Below are 18022 nucleotides of genomic sequence, written 5' to 3'. Positions count from 1 at the left end.
ATCCAGTTAGAATCATATTTTATATTCTGACTTAGAGCAGAGCATACATATAAGAGTTGAAAATATAAAGTTCAAGCTGATTTTTTTCTATTTTATTCTTTATGTTTTGATGTTGCTCTTGATACAGTCAAGCCTTTTAAAGACTGATTTGAGAAAGTGAATTATTTTCTGGGGTACTTAAAGCTTTATATCCAGGGCTCCTTCCCATCAATAACTGAAGACTAGGGACTTTCAGAAAGAAAAGATGGTTAGATCCCATGTACTTAACAGAGTGCTCACGAAATCCACCAAACTGCATGCATGTGCGGATGATGTTTCTGGAAGGACAACAGCTGTCAGCTGCCTTTCAGAGTAATGCATAACCCAAGATACAGGAAAACAGAGCCACGGCCCTTTAAGGTACTTCCTCATGCTGTGGTGACCCCAACCTACAAGTATTTCCATTGCTACTTCATAACTGTGATTTCACAACTGTTGTGAATCTTCATGTGAAATCTGTGCTTTCCAATGGTCTCAGGCAACCCCTGTGAAAGGGTCATCCAATTCTCAAAGGGGTCATGGCAGGTTGAAAATAACACCAGTAAAATGTTATGAGGGAAAACCAAACAAGCTAGCATGAATCCCTACATATGTGTACTCTGCTTCTGTTTCTACTTTGCTACATTAAATACGTTACACCCCCTCATATAGATATAAACAGAATCTCATCTACTTACTCTCCAATCCAGACACAGCACCAACAGTTTGGAAAACTCATCGACAACCTCGTCACTACTAGCATTGTTTCACTTGCTCCAAGACTTTCTCATTTGTAGAGCATTTTTGAGTCATAGTTAATCTCCCTTAGTGAGGTAACTAGGTCAAGAAGCCCTCCAACCTTTAAAGAAAGCATTTCCAAAATACACAGTGCAGAGCCTGCACTGTACTAGGGAGGAGCAGAAACCTGGGTCCAAAGGTTAGCGAATCACAGCGGGGTTTCTATTGATTTTATAATTGTTAGAAAGTTGAATCACCATTATCTATCTTCACTGGATTCTGAATTAATGAGAAAATTATCAGCAGAGCTTAGACTCTCGTAGATCATGCTTTCTTCACAGGGGAACTCCCAGTTGGCTCATCTCAGTGCAACTTCCATAGGCAGCTTGGGAAAGCGACTCTTGGAATCCCGGAGAGCAGCAGTCTAACTGACAGACCACTTGCATTACAGAAGTGTGAGGGATTTGTAAAGAAAGGTTCACAGTAAACAGGAGGGAGACACCTGGGCTGCAAGGCAGGACTGCTGGCCATATTCCTTCTGTCCCACACAACCCACTGTATCACTTACAGCAACCACACCACACATAATCCTCTGTTTGTATTTCTAATCTACTATAAGAGAAAAATATATGTGCAGAGTTCACAAAGACAAAAGCCAATAACACACATGGTTCACACCCCAGTTGGGCATTTCAGGCAAGAAATGGACAGGATCTAGAAAGTCCTTTCATGGGAAGGAAGAGCCTTGGGGAAGTTGCTGATATTCAGGAGGCTCTCCACGTAAACCTAAGGTCAGAAAACCAGATACTCCAGGTTAACATGGGATTTTGTGTCCGCAACAACAACACTGGCAACTCTAGTTTAGCTTGTTCTAACTCTAGTCTCGTTGTCTGGACTTGTACGTACGTGGCTTACTACAGGACAGGTAAAAACCAAGGCAGTGTGGTAGACTGAGAGAGTGTCACTCTCAACCCCGAGTCACAGGACGTAACAGGAAACACTTCAACCTGATGAGTTGGGCTAGAATGCTGCCTGGGATTGGCTTATGTGTCCTTTCAGTACCAAGCAAGCATTATGCTTGTGGTCTGGGAGGTTAGAGAGATAAGTGGCAAAATGCCGGCCATCTCTAAAGATGGCAGCAGCTGCCAGAAAACATGGGACATGCTTTCTAATTTTGGAGATAAATGAAGAGCCGACCAAGACAGCATGAATAGTGAAAAAGCTAAAAGCCATCAACAAGTGACTTGAAGGTTGGTTACTTAGTATCTGAGAGCCTCATTTTCCTCATCTGCCAAATAGAATAATTACATACGGCTCAGCCCCCTCACATTTACTGTGAAGTCAAAATTACATGTTTGTGAAAACACTTTGATAAATGTTAAAGTGGTCTACAAAGGTAAGCTCTCACGGTAAGTGGCAATTGGACTCACGCAGAAAGCACCAGTTAGAGTAAACTCAACCAGAACATAAGGCTCTGCCTTACCATCCTCGCAGCGTCTTCAAGCAGCATAGCTGCGGACATTTCATCCTCCAGGCGTGTTCTGGCCCCACCTGTGGTTCCAAGTTACTTTATAGCTTGCTCTGATTTTCAAGTCTGGATAATCATGACTGTGAACTATGTGTTTAGAACAGGGCCTCAGCAATCTCAGAATCCTGCATGGCTACCACCAAATCTACACCTGGAGCCAACACCGCAAGCCACAAACAAGGAGGTGGCCAATGCTGGCGGCTAGTGCCCTGCTGTACCTACAACAAAGCCAGAATCTGCAAGCAGTCATCTAGCCTCCTGACCAGCAATGCTCACAGGAGCCATCTCTAACTGGAATCTTTCAATGAGCCATTCTGAGCTCTAGCACCACAGTGATGATACCTAATACAAGCCTTTGGGCAAGGCATCCCTCAGTTGTCTGGAAGGGTAAGCAAGGCTGATGGTGAGTTTACTAAGTCGCCTCCTTTACTGCAAACAACTCCAGCTAACCTTGAAATCAGGTGGGAAGCATTCAAACTCAGAACACATCAATTGTCAGTAGGCATGAATAATTAATTCTTTAAAAAAGCCTTTGTAGTATTTTATATACCCAATAATTACAGCTCTGTAACACACTGTACCTCAGTACACACCTTGTTTAGAATACTAAACAACTCATTTAAATCTCAAATTATTCATCCAGACAGTAAATGAGATGATCTTGAAAGGGAGTATTTAAGATTTATCAAGTGATACTCAATACATAGCTATCTAAGGTTTAGATACCCTGATAAAAGTATTTTAGATTTTTAAATATTTAGATGAAAAATTTTATGTACCCTAAATCATCTTATAAATAATTTCCTCTCTGGGATTTTTTAATTTAAAAAAAAAATCTACTTCTGGCCTGGCACGTATGGGCATATACAAAGACATGTATATAAACACATAGTTTAACACTATGATTATACATAAATGTGTATACAATGCTTTACTAAGTTCTCCCACAAACTAAGACTTTAATCTGGACTGTAATGATTCTAAGACATCTAATGTTTGTAACCATTAGTTTTCTTGTACTCTATAAAATAATGGGATAAATGGTATAAAATAATGAAGTCAGTGAAATAATCCAACTCAACTCAAAGAAAGAAAGCCATCTTTTTCTCTAGGTTGCTTAACTATTACTCACTGAGGCAGACAAGATGAGGACTTAGAATTCTGGCTGACCCGCATTAGAGCAACAGCACTTCCATCATGCAGGCATCTGATAAAGTATATCATCACAATTCTCAACTAAGGGTGCTACTATGACAACCGTCGACATGGTAGAAAATGTAGGTGGAAATCCTGAGAATGTCCATTGCCAGCCTCAGCAAAGCATCCCACTTCCGTGATTTTTCTTACTGCACAGGTAAACGTGTAAGGAAAAGAAATGAGTAGAGACCAGTAACTCTCTGAGTAATAGCTGCTAGAGAGATTTATCAAAGACTAACTCTAACAACTGTGTAAAATAAAACTGGGGGCCGGGGGTGGGGAACAAGTCCTTGAAGGATGCTCAGTTACACTGCTCAGAGGTTAAGAGCACTGTCTGTTTTTACAGAGATACCGAGTTCAATTCCCAGCAACCACATGGTAGTTCATAACCATCTATAATGAGATCTGGTGCCTTCTCTGGCCTGAATGCATACATGCAGTCAGATCGCTGTATATAAAATAAATAAATCTATCTTTAGCAAACAAACAAAGATGATGTGTATGGGCTAGAGAGATAGCACAACCCTTAAAGGCTAGGCCCAAGACCAAAAAGATACTGTGTATATTCAGACAAATAGAATAACGTATATTAACATCTTAGTTTAAAAGTGAGAAACATGATTATAATGAACACATACCCTCTCCCATATGACTTAGGATATACTTAAAAACAATGAATCCAAAGAAAGTTCAGGCCCTGAGATCTCTTTGGAAGATCTCTGAAGGGAAGCTGCTTTGATCCAACAGGGAACTCTAATCCTACTGGGAATGGCCACAGTGGAACAACTCCAAACCATTACTGTGACCTTTTCTAGATCATCTGTTTGCTTTAGATGACAGAGACAGAAAATTAATGTGCTTTGGTAAATTATAAAAAGAAACAAAACAGCACATAAGTGTACCACAAAGATGGTGGTTTATTTTGGTGGACTCAACCCTTATTACCCATATTAGGAGGAGAATCACCAAGAACATCACAATCAGATCAGATCACAAAATCTGAAACACTTGTCACTCACAAACTTAAATTACGAACATCTTACTCTACTGGGAAAGTGATCCTGCTCCAATGAGCACACAGAATGGGAACAAAGAATCCAGCTGAGTCCCAAACCACTTGAGATTTATTCTGCACCGCTTTTGATCATTAGTGGGATTCCAAATCTGTCACAGACAAAATGATACGGCACTCGTAACTCTTAATGAAACGCTTCTAAAAAGTAAGTACCCTAAACAAATGCTACCCAAATATCTGATGTTCCCCTATGGAAATAACCCTTTATTTACCACTATCTGGTCACACCAAAACACTTCATCAATAAAGATTATCAAGACCTTTTCAATTTTATTCTTTAATGTGCCTGATTAGTATTATAAGGATACTATTACTGGAATTGAATTTTTGTTCCAATACCTTATTTTCATATAGAAAATTCTGTGTTTGGATTCACCACTATACATACATCCATATGGTATCAGTTAACTACTACTTAATGAGGCTTCTTTCTTCATTTTTATAATACATATAATTAGAATAAAATATAATTTCCATTAATTGATTATGATACAAAGCTGAAGGGTTGGATGCTCAGGGAAGTCTAGGAAACAACAAGAAAACAGCAGTGACTGAGATGACAGAGCTCCTTCACAGCCTTCTCTTGCATGCTTGCCTGCCTGCCTGCCTTCCTTCCTTCCTTCCTTCCTTCCTTCCTTCCTTCCTTCCTTCCTTCCTTTCTTCCAATGGGGTCTTGCTACATGGATTGGCTATTCTCAAACTCAGAGGAATCCCAGTGCCTCAGTCTCTAGGTACTAGGATCTGAAGTTTGTAACCCCCATGCTTGGTTCTAACATACCTTCTCTGAAATATACACTTTCAAATGAAAGTTTAAGAAGATATATGCATTACCAAAATTATTAACAACTTTCCTTGCAAAAGAAGCCTATGATGGGGATACTGTAAAAACTAACTTCCAGCAAAATCTCTTCTAAGTTCAAATTAAACATGGCTTATGCTACTTTTAATTAATTTTAAGAACTCTCTCTCTCTCTCTCTCTCTCTCTCTCTCTCTCTCTCTCTCTCTGTGTGTGTGTGTGTGTGTGTGTGTGTGTGTGTATCCATGTGTCTACATGAGCTTATGTGCACCAAATGCATGCAGTTACTCATGCATGCCAGAGGATGGCACTGGATCTGCTGGCACTAAAGTTACAGGCAGTATAGCAAGCTGTCATGTGGTTGCAGGGACTGAACCCATACCTTCTGCAAAAGCAGTATGCACTCTCAACACCAACTGCATCTCTCCTGGCCTGGGTTTTTAATTAGCTTTAAACTGCAATTCCTTAGGTGTGATGTGAAAGATGTTATGAAGGTACAGTGTACTGTAAATTTTTGTTTAACCTTAATGACATCAACACCAAGAAACATTGAGAGACCCTCCATTTGCCACAGGAAACAGAGTGGCACTGGTAAAGCATTCCTTTGTTGCCCCCTTCTCTTGCTGTTGTAAAATGAACAAATGTTGAGGAATGTCTACACTTACCCTGGGTTCTTATAATAGAACAAGAAAATAAGGTATTGAAACACAAGTTCAATTCCAGTAATATGCTCAGTAACTTTTATTTTTTTTGTCATAAGGTTACTATTTAAGTAGGTCAGTGCTTGTATTACTCACAGGTAAAAATAAAATAATCTAACGGCTCTTAAAATGTGACTCTTTTCTCAAAAACCTGTTATTAAATCTGGATTTCCCAATATACGTCACACAATGCTCAGACACAGCATGTGCTGTGGCCCTTAACTGTCACTGAAGTTAGCATACATCTTTAGAGGGGGTAACTCTTAACTCTTCTTAATAACACATGTTGACACAGTTTACAGCTGTGTGGTCTCATAGGATATCCACGTCAGTGTGATGACAACTGGGATCAGAGCAAAGCCAACCTTAGGCTCCAAAGACAGAACATAATTTATATCTAAGTCAGCTAGTTCTCTTTACATAGGCAGCTGTGGGCATGTCATGGAACTAGTAAGGATTCACTATTTGTGTACACTAATATCCTCTAGTAAAATTTAAAATAACATCAATCAGAGAGAGAGAGAGAGAGAGAGAGAGAGAGAGAGAGAAGAGAAGAGAAGAGAAGAGAAGAGAAGAGAAGAGAAGAGAAGAGAAGAGAAGAGAAGAGAAAGAGGTTTATTAAATGGCAGGTGGCCAAATATGAGCTGTACTGAGATACTCTCCATCAAAAAACAAAAAACAAAAAAACCAAACAACCCTATCACAACACAATGGGAATGGACTCTGCTGCACTCCAGGAGAATACACAAATATCTACGCAGGCAAAAGTGGCCCTATCTTGCTTTCACAATCAGGAAAAAGCCACAGGACTCACAATGTGCTCTGGGTCTCTATGACCCCAGTGTGACTCCCTCACTAGAGCTCTCCTGACTTGTCCTCTTTTTTTTTTTTTTCTCGTAGTACAGATGCTCTGCTGCACCTTGTCACTCTCACAGCTCCCCTTTCTCATGGGCTGATTACAAGCAAGCCCCTTCCTTCACTCTGCAGTCCAGGACTCCTTGGCATTTTGACTTTCCACATCCAACTGCACTCCCTTGCTTTATGTACCAGAGGAGAGTGCATTCTCTGGGGCTGCATCTCATATCTCTATGGAGAGCTAACAGGCCACACCCACACACCTGGCATTCTCTGGTTACATAAGAGCAAAGTTCAAGCTCAACAAGTCCAAGTCCAGTTAGCAGCCTATATTAAATGTAAGCAGTGCAACTGATCCGAAGGTAAAATGGCCTGAGACTGGGGTCTAAGTGTTTCCAAGCGTCTGTGGTGCAAGCTTAGACTAGGTGCAGTGGCAAAGAACCTAGAGCCATTAAACGTATCCCGAGGCTCTCCCAAGCAAGTCCCAGCACACATGCAGTTTATAATACTACATTTTGCTTGTAGCTAAAGCAACTGAAAATACTAAAGCTTAACCTAAAGCAAGTCCCTACATGCGTGTAAAGTAGGGCTCTGGTGCACTAGAAGCCTAACATCTAATGCATGCAGACATCCACAGACAAGTGTGGGTTAACCAGGGGCAAGCTCACTTACCAGGACAAAGCTGCTTTCAACCAAACTCAATTCATGGTTGCGCATATTTATTTATAGCACCAGTAGAGAGTTTTAGTGATGTAATGAACTGGAAAGGATGATAAGTTCTGTGATCCACATGAAAAAAGCAAGGCAGTCATATGAATAACTCAAAAAATTCTAATTAAAAAGACTTTTCTGCGGCTCTGAGAGATTTTTCATCTGTATTTAACATTGAATGGATGAATTTCCACTACGTTAGACAAACCCTATCTTTAAACGTATCAGTAAAACAGGTGCGTGTGAATAGGGCAGCCCAAAGCCTCATGCCTTCCCAGCAAGCCACTACCAGCACACACCTAGGTTTGGATCACTTCCTAACAGAGGAACGGTGCGCTGCTTACATCTGTTGTGTCTTGTTCTAGGCCCTTGTGTCAATCTGTCAGCCATGTGAATGGGGATCAAGGCAGATCTACAACAGTTCAGCTCTCATCTACACATTCCCTCACAAGACTGGGATAAAATGGACTTTATTCTGGTGAATAAAAAAAAAGAAAAAGAAAAAGAAATCAATAGTAAATTCTCCTGGCTATAAAAAAGTAAGTATTTCTGGGAGGTGGTATAATGTAAATATATTCTGTGTGGACCTGTTTAATTAAAAGTATCATGTATCTTAAAGACTTCTGGACAGCACTGCTTGGGGAAGTAGCTAGAGAGGCACCGGCGAGAGTCTCCCAGAGCAGCATCTGGCAGTAGTGATGCAGAACTCAAATTCTCCACAGGAGAGCTCTGTGCCACAAACAGAAAAGGAAGGGATCTTCTTCCCAAAGTCAAGGGAAAGGACTGCTCCACAGCCTGACTTTTTTCACTGCCATGCAAAGCCCGAGGAAGGCCACCCCAGCGGATGCTCGCTAGTGTGCAGAAGACTTACTGAAGGAGGACTATCACTTTCCTTCCTCATTCCCCCAGCCACACCAATAACGGGGCATTTACACAACTGGTGAGCAGCCCGCAGGACTGAGGAATAGCCCATCTCCACACTCCTTAGCTGTCACCCAAGTCATGTCTCACAGCACCTAAGAGAAGCCGCAGAAAAGCAACATCTGCCTTAGTAAGCCCAACGCTTGAGTATACACCTTAAGAACCAAGAAGCCCGTACAAGGCATTTCTGATGAAACGGAAAGAGAATGGTTGCCTCAAGTGAAGCTTTTGTGGAATTTGTGTGAGTCAAACCTGCAGCATTTGTAAGCTATTGCTACCTGAGAGAATTAGCAAGGTGTGCTTATCAAGACTCTTGATAGACAGTTCCTCAAAAGAAGGTAAGCCTGGCCTTTCAAGAGAAATGGACAATGTTTACCGCCGGTGGTGCACTTCAAGCCTCTCAGGAAAAAAAATCAGAAATTTTGGAAACCATGATAACGAAGTCAGAAAATTTCCCAGTACTTTACATTAACACTGTTCTGATGAAAGCGGCTATAGTATTATCTGACTTCTTGATACTGTATAATGAAAAGTGCCAACATTTGAAAGGTTCACACATCTCAGTGAACCAGTGTTTTCTAATCACAATGCTCAGAATCACACACTGCATAAAAAAATGAAACATATATCAACAAAACCGTACACTGATAAAAAAAAAAAAATCCATCCAAAGTACAAGAAGATCTAACAGCTTTTAGCATGACAGAGGTACAAAAAGGTCACCAATACCGTTTTGGAAATCTACATGGCAATTAACCTTTAAAAAAAAAAAGTCACAGCCACATCCTGCCTGATGGTGACCTTGAGGCCATGCCAGAGCCATTTGCTAACAGGGCCCAGGACAGACGCAGGCTGTGCGGAGATGCTCATTGGCAACATGATGGAAAGAAACCAGCTAGAGACTTCAGGGGAGACATGAACGGATCTCACACAAACACTTCGTGAATGGGAAGTGACAAATTAACTGGAACTTATACTCAAATAAAGCAGCTATATGCATTTACTAATTATGTGCTGGCGTCCTGTGGCGTCATGTGGGGATGGCTCGACTGCACACCCTTCTCTCCACTCCTGGCCCCGTTGAGAACAGTTCATTTCCAAGACACTGCAGCACTTCAAGCACGCAAGAGTCTTGCGGCCCTGATCTACCAGGGAGGGCGAGGGGAAGCAGCAGCTCTCAACCCAGTCTTCACAGCAGGACAGGAAGCAAGGGGAAGGGCAGTGGCTGACATTCGCCAGCTGCCATCAGCTCCTTGAAGCCTGAACCCTCCTCCTAAGAAGGTGCTTCTGGGAACCTTCTCCACATTTGCACTGTTGATAGTGAGATTAAGAACTTGGTGGATTTCCAGGCTATTTAGGCAGGTAGCTCAGCCTAAGTCAGATTCAAAGCATTTGACTTTAAACTACTTACATTTTCCTTTAACAAACATTAAAAAAGTGGGAGGTGGTTTTTATTAGAAACCCTTCTCTATGCAGAGACTTAAAATATAACAGCAGCCAAGGTCCAGAGTTAGTCCCTCAGTAACGAACAGGAATATGACATAAAAACAAAACAAAACAGAACAGAACAAAAACAGCTGATACAGAGAAGTGAGATAGCAATTCAAAACAGACAAAACAAAACAAATAAATGAGTACATTAAAAAATAATAAAACCAAAGATTTTCACAGGGCTTAGGAAAGAGCAAACAACCTAAAGGAGACCCTCAACAAGGTAGAAAAGGGTGTATTTTTCTAAGGCATGCCTATTAATGGCTGAACCTACAGGAAACAGGATTCACCATCCAGGAGGTCAAGCCTTTCTTTCCTTTTGGTTACTGACTACTGAGAACTCAATATAAAATGAGTTGAAACTGTGCTATTAAGTTTTCCTAATAACAAACTGTGGATCCAGTGAGCTTCAAAGACAAGGCAAGTGCATGAGAACAATGCTTCGCTAGCATGCAGTCTCTGTGTGCAGATCATGGCTGAAATGTTTACACTATGCAGCTCAACATGCAGGTTACTCTTACCCATAAAATCCATACACATAAGGAACTAAATACAGAGTGAGAGAAAGATTAAAAAAAATAGAAAAAATCCTTAATTTTGGATTTAGATATGAGAGCTACTGGTTTCATGTATGTCTAGAGAGCACCATCATGATTTAAAATTAGTCTCTCTCTCTCTCTCTCTCTCTTTCTCTCTCTCTCTCTCTCTCTCTCTGTGTGTGTGTGTGTGTTTGTGTGTGTGTGTGTGTGTGTGTGTTTCATCGGATGAATCTGAAAGTCAGAGGATACTGTCTTCCCATAGAAAAAGGAAAGGGGGTGAGTTTTTATTGCATTTTTAGAGTTGAAGGACCCAAATAGAGGCTACAAACTAAGCAAAGTAAAATGACAACTAGTGACTAAAGCAGAAGGACAGCAATGCCCCTTCTCTGGAAAACTCAAGGTAAACAAATGAGACCCTCTGCTTTTGTAGATTTAATATTACATCTACTAATGTGCCTCTGAATGGCTCTGCAGGGACAAAATCATGTCACTGAAGAGATTTCAGAAAGAGCATCAGATTTAAGGGACACATAAAAGATGCTCTGATACCAAAATCTCCAGTTGGAGAGAGAGAGAGAGAGAGAGAGAGAGAGAGAGAGAGAGAGAGAGAGAGAGAGAGAAGGAAGTGGGTCTATCTTAACTTTAGAAGCAGACACAGATGGGTAAAGAACCAAGCAGAGGGAAAGAACATCACTGAGAGCTACCAAGGCACTCAAGCACGTTTTAAAAAGATGTCTTAGGCAGTGCTACTGCCTACCTTACAAGACTGACATCCAGAGATTCTAGAACCTACATAATAAGATGGGAATAGGGAGGCCAAGGCAGCTTTCCTGACAGCTAAATGACCTGGTCTCACACATGTGTACGATTTACTACTTCACAGGTAATAATCCCATTTACTCCTCCGAGCCATTCTGCATTACAGCTCACCCTAAGCTACAAGTTCTAGAACTTCATCCTTGCTGGTAGGATGGTCAACCATCAGTGTTAGGCCCACAAGTGCCAAAGGGTTATGAAAATACTATTTTCTTAGAAATGCACTGGAAAAAAGGAAGTAAGAAGACTATACTTACAAAAATATCTACTGTAATCCTCTATAGAACAGCCATTTGGGACAGTCAACAAACTTCAATCTCACCCCCCCCCCCCGGAGCCCCAAGAGTATAACAGGAATGGGGGGGAGAAGCAATTCACAAAGTCAAAATAATATCTTATACGTAATTTCTAAGGTAAGTTATGCTATAGAAAAGGCACATGCTGCAAGGAGTGTACCTCTTACCGTTATGTTCGGGTTAGCGCTCGCTAAGAAAGGTGGAAGGGTTCGGAGACTTAAAGGAGTCGAGGAGCTCATGGAGGGATCTGCATGGCGGGAGTGTGTAATATTACAGGCAGAGGGAGGGAAAGTCCAGCACGTAGACTTAACATGGGAATGTGCCTACGGTGTTCAAGGGTTAGCAAGGAAGGATGGACAGCTACAGTGGAGAGTAGGAGAGGACAAACGAGAGGCAAGGTTAGAGTTAACGGGACAGGATTGTGTAATCGATGTGAATCGGAAGGAACTGGCTTGTGCGACACAGAGGGCTCTGGAGAGTTTTAAGCCTATGCGGATTTAAAATTTGAAAAGACCATTTTGGTGTGGAGGAAATAGATCAGTGGTAGACAGAGCAGTTTTCTGGCAAGAGCAGAGCCCTGGGTACAACAACTAGGAAAAGTAGACGAGGTGACAGCAGAGGCAAAGCAGGAGAGAAGAGAGAAACCATTCTGGTAGTTACGCTGATAGGAGCAAGTGAAGGAGAGGAGTCCAGTTTTCCCTTGGAAGGCCACTGCAATAACACCAGCAGGGACTGATAGGAAAGAGATGCTAAGAGGAGAGGAGAGGAAAGGGCTACTTTCTGGTTGAAGGCACAGTTCTGAGTAACCCCAGATGTAGGTCTAGGAGAGAAAAGGTAAGGTCACATCCAGGGTTTTAGAATGAATAGCCCTAGAAAGGATCAGGGTTACAGAGAAAGACCATTCGGTGGTGGGCTTGTTGAGACTGTCTTATAAAGCAATTTAGTGAAAAAAGTATTTGGAGCTGTCTGAGCAGGTAGCAACATACATTGGGAAACTGCAGGGAGATGCACTATACTATATTAAAATACTGTGAGTACCGCATCAAGGCTGGGAGGAAGCAAGCTTTGGTCTAGTTCAAAGTAGCAGGTAGGTAAAAAAGAGAAAATGAGCACGCATCAAGAAAATTTGAGTTAAAAAATCAAAAGCCTATACAAATCAACCACAGAAGTGACTCAAGAAGAGATGGCTGATTATTTCCAAAGCTGTCAACAAACGAAGGGAGAGTTCAGTAAGCAGGAATATTTTCTTCCTAAGAACCCAGAGTAAATCGACTCCTGTCCCACATCACAGAAAGCACGATTGTGATTGACTATGCTACAATTCAGTCTTCTGGTGAATTCAACTTTCTAAAGAATTATGCAGAAATGGAATGGATCCAAACTGATAACTTGAAGCTCAAATCAGTTCAATACTTTAAGAAATGCCAGTGGTAAGTGACAAATGCCAATGGCCATTTGCTAACGTTCAAATACCATTCTTTCAAATATTAAAACGTCTTAAATGTAAATCAAATAGGATAAATTCCCTTGTCCTGATATGATACCATGACAAACCAGAAGTCAAACTGTTCTCCTCTTCTGTCTATCAAAATAAAACACAAGTTCATACAGGAACAGTTACTACTGATCATGGCCCAGAACCATTTTATAAGACTGCAAAATGCCAGTGCAACTCACCATAAGGTAAAATTTTGAAATGTAATTATTATGAAACAGCAAATACAAGTGTCATTATCTGCAGCCAAGAGAATACGAGGCAATGCTTTTGGAGTAACAAGCAATCATAAAATGCATATGCAAAACCACCATGCCTTATACTGGCCAGCCAGTTTGATAGATAGAATACAAGAGGAACAAACGAAGAGCTCCAGCAGAGAGGTCAGGGCCTTGTTGAAGAAACTGAATTCTGCTGAGGCAAATGGGAGGTCTGAAGAGCCGCCTTTCCTGTCTCCCAACAGGAACACTGACCACTCTACAGGTGCATGGGGCTTGCCAAATGCAACAGTGATTTCTAGTTCTCAAGATTCATCGAATCACGTCCTTCCCATATACACTAAAGCAGCAGCAGAGAGGCCTTTCTCCAAAGCACAGATGCCCTCCCCACCTCCTCACTGTGCGACACTGAGAGTTCTAGAACCCAACGGTACGGACGTGTTCTTCAACAAGTAAAGTAAACACACTTATGAAACTACGCAAAGAGGATGCTGAGAGTCAGCCAAATTCCTCCATAAATTCTAGACCCTCCTTCAGTGGAGGTCATGGAAAGACTATTCTGGTCAGTCCAAGAAGAACACCTGGCAAGTAGAGTCCTGGAAATATGCAGGAAAAAGCAACAGCCCAAACTGGTTGCTGTCTGGTCTCAAAGAAACCTGGAACAAGTCTCACTCAGTACCTGGGCAGTTCCCAGCTCTTCTCACTCTGTCCCCAATCCTAAAACTCAGATCGTCATTCTGGCCACATGGTTTCCTGGCTCCTCTCTTGGTTCCCACATGCTCTTTTGATCCTCTCTTCTCTCCCTGTGGATCTCTCCCCAACTTTCTCCTCTCACGGGCCACTTTGCTGGCCCAGTTCACTCCGGACCCTTCCAGATGCTTCTTGTCTATGCTCTCCCTCATATCTATAGTAAACCCTTCCCCCCAACTATACCCGGGAGGAGTCAAGCTCTTATTTTCATTCGGTTACCACTTGGGAGACAGAATACCAGACTGGGATAGAAGGCCACAGATACAACAAGTCTGGGAGACCTTTACAACTCTACAGATTAATTTAAATCTAGCATCTTTATCTGAAAGGACAGGTAAATAAACGAATTTCTTAAATCACGTGACCTGGCCTACTCAATTTCTATGTGTTCTAAATGTAAGACTTTGGCATAAAGGTCTGGATTGGTGTACTGATGAAAAAAGGGCCAACAGATTCAAGTCTCCAAAGTTTTTGCTTAGTTCACTTTACCCCAGACTTGTGAAACACGACCTTTTAACAGGAAAAATCATAAAGGACAAAGAGACAATTGGACTTAAAAGCATGGAAGTATAAAATTGTGATAATAATGTACAGTGCATTATAATATAAAATGGGTTAAATATTATTTTAAAGAAATGGAAGTATTTTGTTGTCTGGAAAATATTATAACATAAATCACCAATGAGTAATTAAGAGACTGGGAAGAGCCCATGTTAATACCTGCAAATAAGCCTTTCTTCCTGAGTATCTCTCCTCTTAAACCTTGTTCTTAAAATCTATATGCAGTTTTCAATAAATCTCAACTCCACTTCAAAAGACCCAAAGCCAAAACAAGTAATGAATAATTAAAAAATTATATATCATGTATTTAACTCACTTTAAAAAAATCACCATTTAAAAGCAAAGCAGGACTGGTACTAGTACAGACAACTCCCAGCAGCAGTAAATCACCAACTTCAATAGATATAAAGCATATTAAAACTAAATCAATCTTTACAGAAGACCAGAATGGACTAAACACGTGGGTGCTGGAACATCTGAGCACAGTGTAGGTCAGGAAGGGACAGGTCACTGCAAAAGCCAAGTTAACAAGCTCAGGAGCCATAAAGAAGTTCACCTAGTTCTTGGGCTGTAAATCTTGCCCAACAAATCATAGACGCTAGGACTTCCACACAGGGCACTGACCGAAGTTGTGCCTGTTTCCTGGACTGTACTGAGCCCATAGGCTCTGCCACCACACTGCTCTCCCTGATCCTTCATTCCATTTCCCCAAAGCTCCACACCACAGTTGTCCTTATCCTAAGAAAAGATATTTAAACAGTAAACAATTAAGACCACCCAGCAAGTAGCCAATCTAGGCTTTACAACAGTATATTCTGGGAGTTGAAACTAGAAGCACTATTTAAAAAACAGAACAAAAAAAAAAAAAAAAAAAAAAAACCTCTAAATAAATAAGACTCAAACAAATGGACCTATTCATCATAAAAACCTTTGTTCATATGATTTAAAGGCAGAGGAGACAAGTGTGATATAATGCTAATTAAAATGTTCTATTTAAAAGCACATAAAGCCAGGTATGGTGACACATGCCTATAATCGCAGTACTCAGGAAACTGAGGCAAGAGGATGGTTGGAATACACAGTGAGCTCCAGGCAAGCCTGGGCTATACAGTGAGACTGTTTTGAGTAAGCAAACAGAAACTTTAAAAAGCCAACTTGTGTCTGACCTTTTATAGGAAAGCACAAAAAGCCAAATAGAAGGGAGAAGCAGTTAACAGATGGTGACGGCCAAGGGATGTGACTATGATTTTAATTTCCTTACTATCTGTTGCAGTAAGCCCCCAAAGTCTGAAATAAAGGTAAATGCTATTTGCTTTAAGATGCTTTAAAAACCCTGGAAATGGCAGAAATACTCAGCTATAGCTGCAACTAATTTTTCAAAACAACCTATCAATGAAGGCATATTAATACCTGTTCTCGGGGATCTTTTATTGTTCTAGACTGGGGTTGGTAGTTATTTTAATGTGTGGGGAGAAAAGCTGTAATTGGGTTAAAAAAATATAAAAATCTTGGTCCAGACTACAGATCCCCAGCAACATTTCCTTCCCACAGTGCAACGGTGCAAGCTTAGGTTAATAGCAAGTTAACAGAAACTGTATCAGCACACAAAAACAAAAGAGGGCCAATACATGCTCAAATCACTGCACACTTGAATCCACAACACCCATTACTTACAGTGAAGTCTTAAACGCATCGGCAACATATGTCTAGCCTGCTTTATTGGGGTCTTGGTGGCTTGTTTTGTTTTGTTTTTAAAAAGCAAAAAAAAACAAAAAACAAAAAACCTTTGACTGTGTGTTGCTAGAAGGAAGGAGTTCCGAGCCTCTCTCCCTTTGCCATTTTTAAAGTATTATATTACAAGTGGTTTTGAGTTTTGTAAATAGTCTTGGAAAACACCTTCTAGGAGTGAAAACAACGTAAAAACGCTGACAGTGGCATTTTCCCCTCACAAATTGTTAAGAGAGTCATTTTCCTTTTTTCAGTTTCCTTTTTAACTTTGCCTGGCTGTAGGATATTTCATGTTTATAAATTGGTAAAACATATATATTTTTTTAAGTGCTTTAAAAAACATTGTTCACAATTCACAGGTTTGTATGTGTGTGGAAGGAAAAGCGTTAGGAACTTGGAACTTTGCTTAATAAATCAAGTGTGGACAGATGAGTGTCTGTGAAAGGGGTGAGGACCACTCAACTCTGAGAAGTATCCTTCCATGGAAATCTCTAATTATCTCAGAGACAAAAACCTGGAATCGGACAACCTCATCTTTACCTGCAATGAGGCTGAAGAACTTACAATGGGGAATGAAAAGGAAGAGTCCTGCTTAGAACCCAATGGTAGCAGGTCCCGCCCACTTCCCCTAGAGGACCCGTTGCTATGGAAACCCACAGTAACCCTTTAGATTCAAGAAGCCTAAGAAGGGATATTCTCCCAGAGACTGAGTTATATTAAATATGAGGCCCTGTTAGAGGGTTGGGAGGAAAGGTTAAACTGAGATAGATAGCCTCATGGCTGTAACAAGGGGCCAAGCGGGAGGCAAGGGGAGAACCGTAGTTCCAACAGGAATTTAAAATGCCAGAGTCATATAGTTTAGCTCAACTTTGACTTTGACTGTTAGGAAGTTTTTTCCCTCCTCTGCTGAATACAAACCACTTTTGTGCATTTTCAGTCGCCCCCCCCCCCCGCCCCCCTCAGTGGGAGACAAACCGCTGTTCTGTGTTCCGGACAAGGAGATTCATCCCAGCAATTACAAACCGAATGCTACTACTTTGTAAAACCTAAAGACCTGACTTTCTCTTACCAAACCAGTGTCTCTGAACTTCGAATTGCATGCAGATAGTTTTCCAAATAAATGCCTTGGGTTTGAATTAGTCAATGGGAGCACGTGAGATTTAAAACTCTCCGGGGAACCTCCCGCACAGACAACTATCCTAGAGCAGGAACTACGGAGGAGGCGGGAGTATTTCGAAAAGAAAAAGCCCACTTATCTCCACCGGCCTTCTTTAAAAATAAATAAATAAATGAGCAAATAGAATGAGCTAGTCTTCTGCACGCGCACATGGGACAATAGGTTGCTTGACACACAGACTATGAAGCACGCCCTAACAATACTTTCTTTGAGATAAAGGCAGTAAGAGTCTTTCCTTCCCGAGGCAACGAACAACCAAGAACAACCAAGCCACCAAACTTCAACCTCTAGGTTAGAGCGAATGGGCCCTGCAAGGCACTGGGAACTTGGAGGATGCACTTCTGCAGCAACAGGACCCCGGCGAGGGCGCACCTGCAGGGATCGGGGCGGAAAAGGCAGGGCGTGGATCC

At 41.3% G+C, this 18022-nt stretch overlaps 1 protein-coding gene across 2 annotated transcripts in view; it reads right to left on the bottom strand.

Annotated features, from left to right (window-relative positions):
- The window catches only part of Btbd3 (BTB (POZ) domain containing 3), a 30841-nt gene that overhangs the window by 12231 nt on the left and 588 nt on the right, over positions 1–18022 (bottom strand). The gene's annotated exons all lie outside the window — the stretch shown is intronic.

The sequence above is a fragment of the Mus musculus genome, chromosome 2 (assembly GCF_000001635.26).
Source record: "Mus musculus strain C57BL/6J chromosome 2, GRCm38.p6 C57BL/6J".
NCBI lineage: Eukaryota > Metazoa > Chordata > Mammalia > Rodentia > Muridae > Mus > Mus musculus.
The sequence above is the reverse complement of the archived record's forward strand: the minus strand, read 5'-3'. Positions and strand labels throughout refer to the sequence as shown.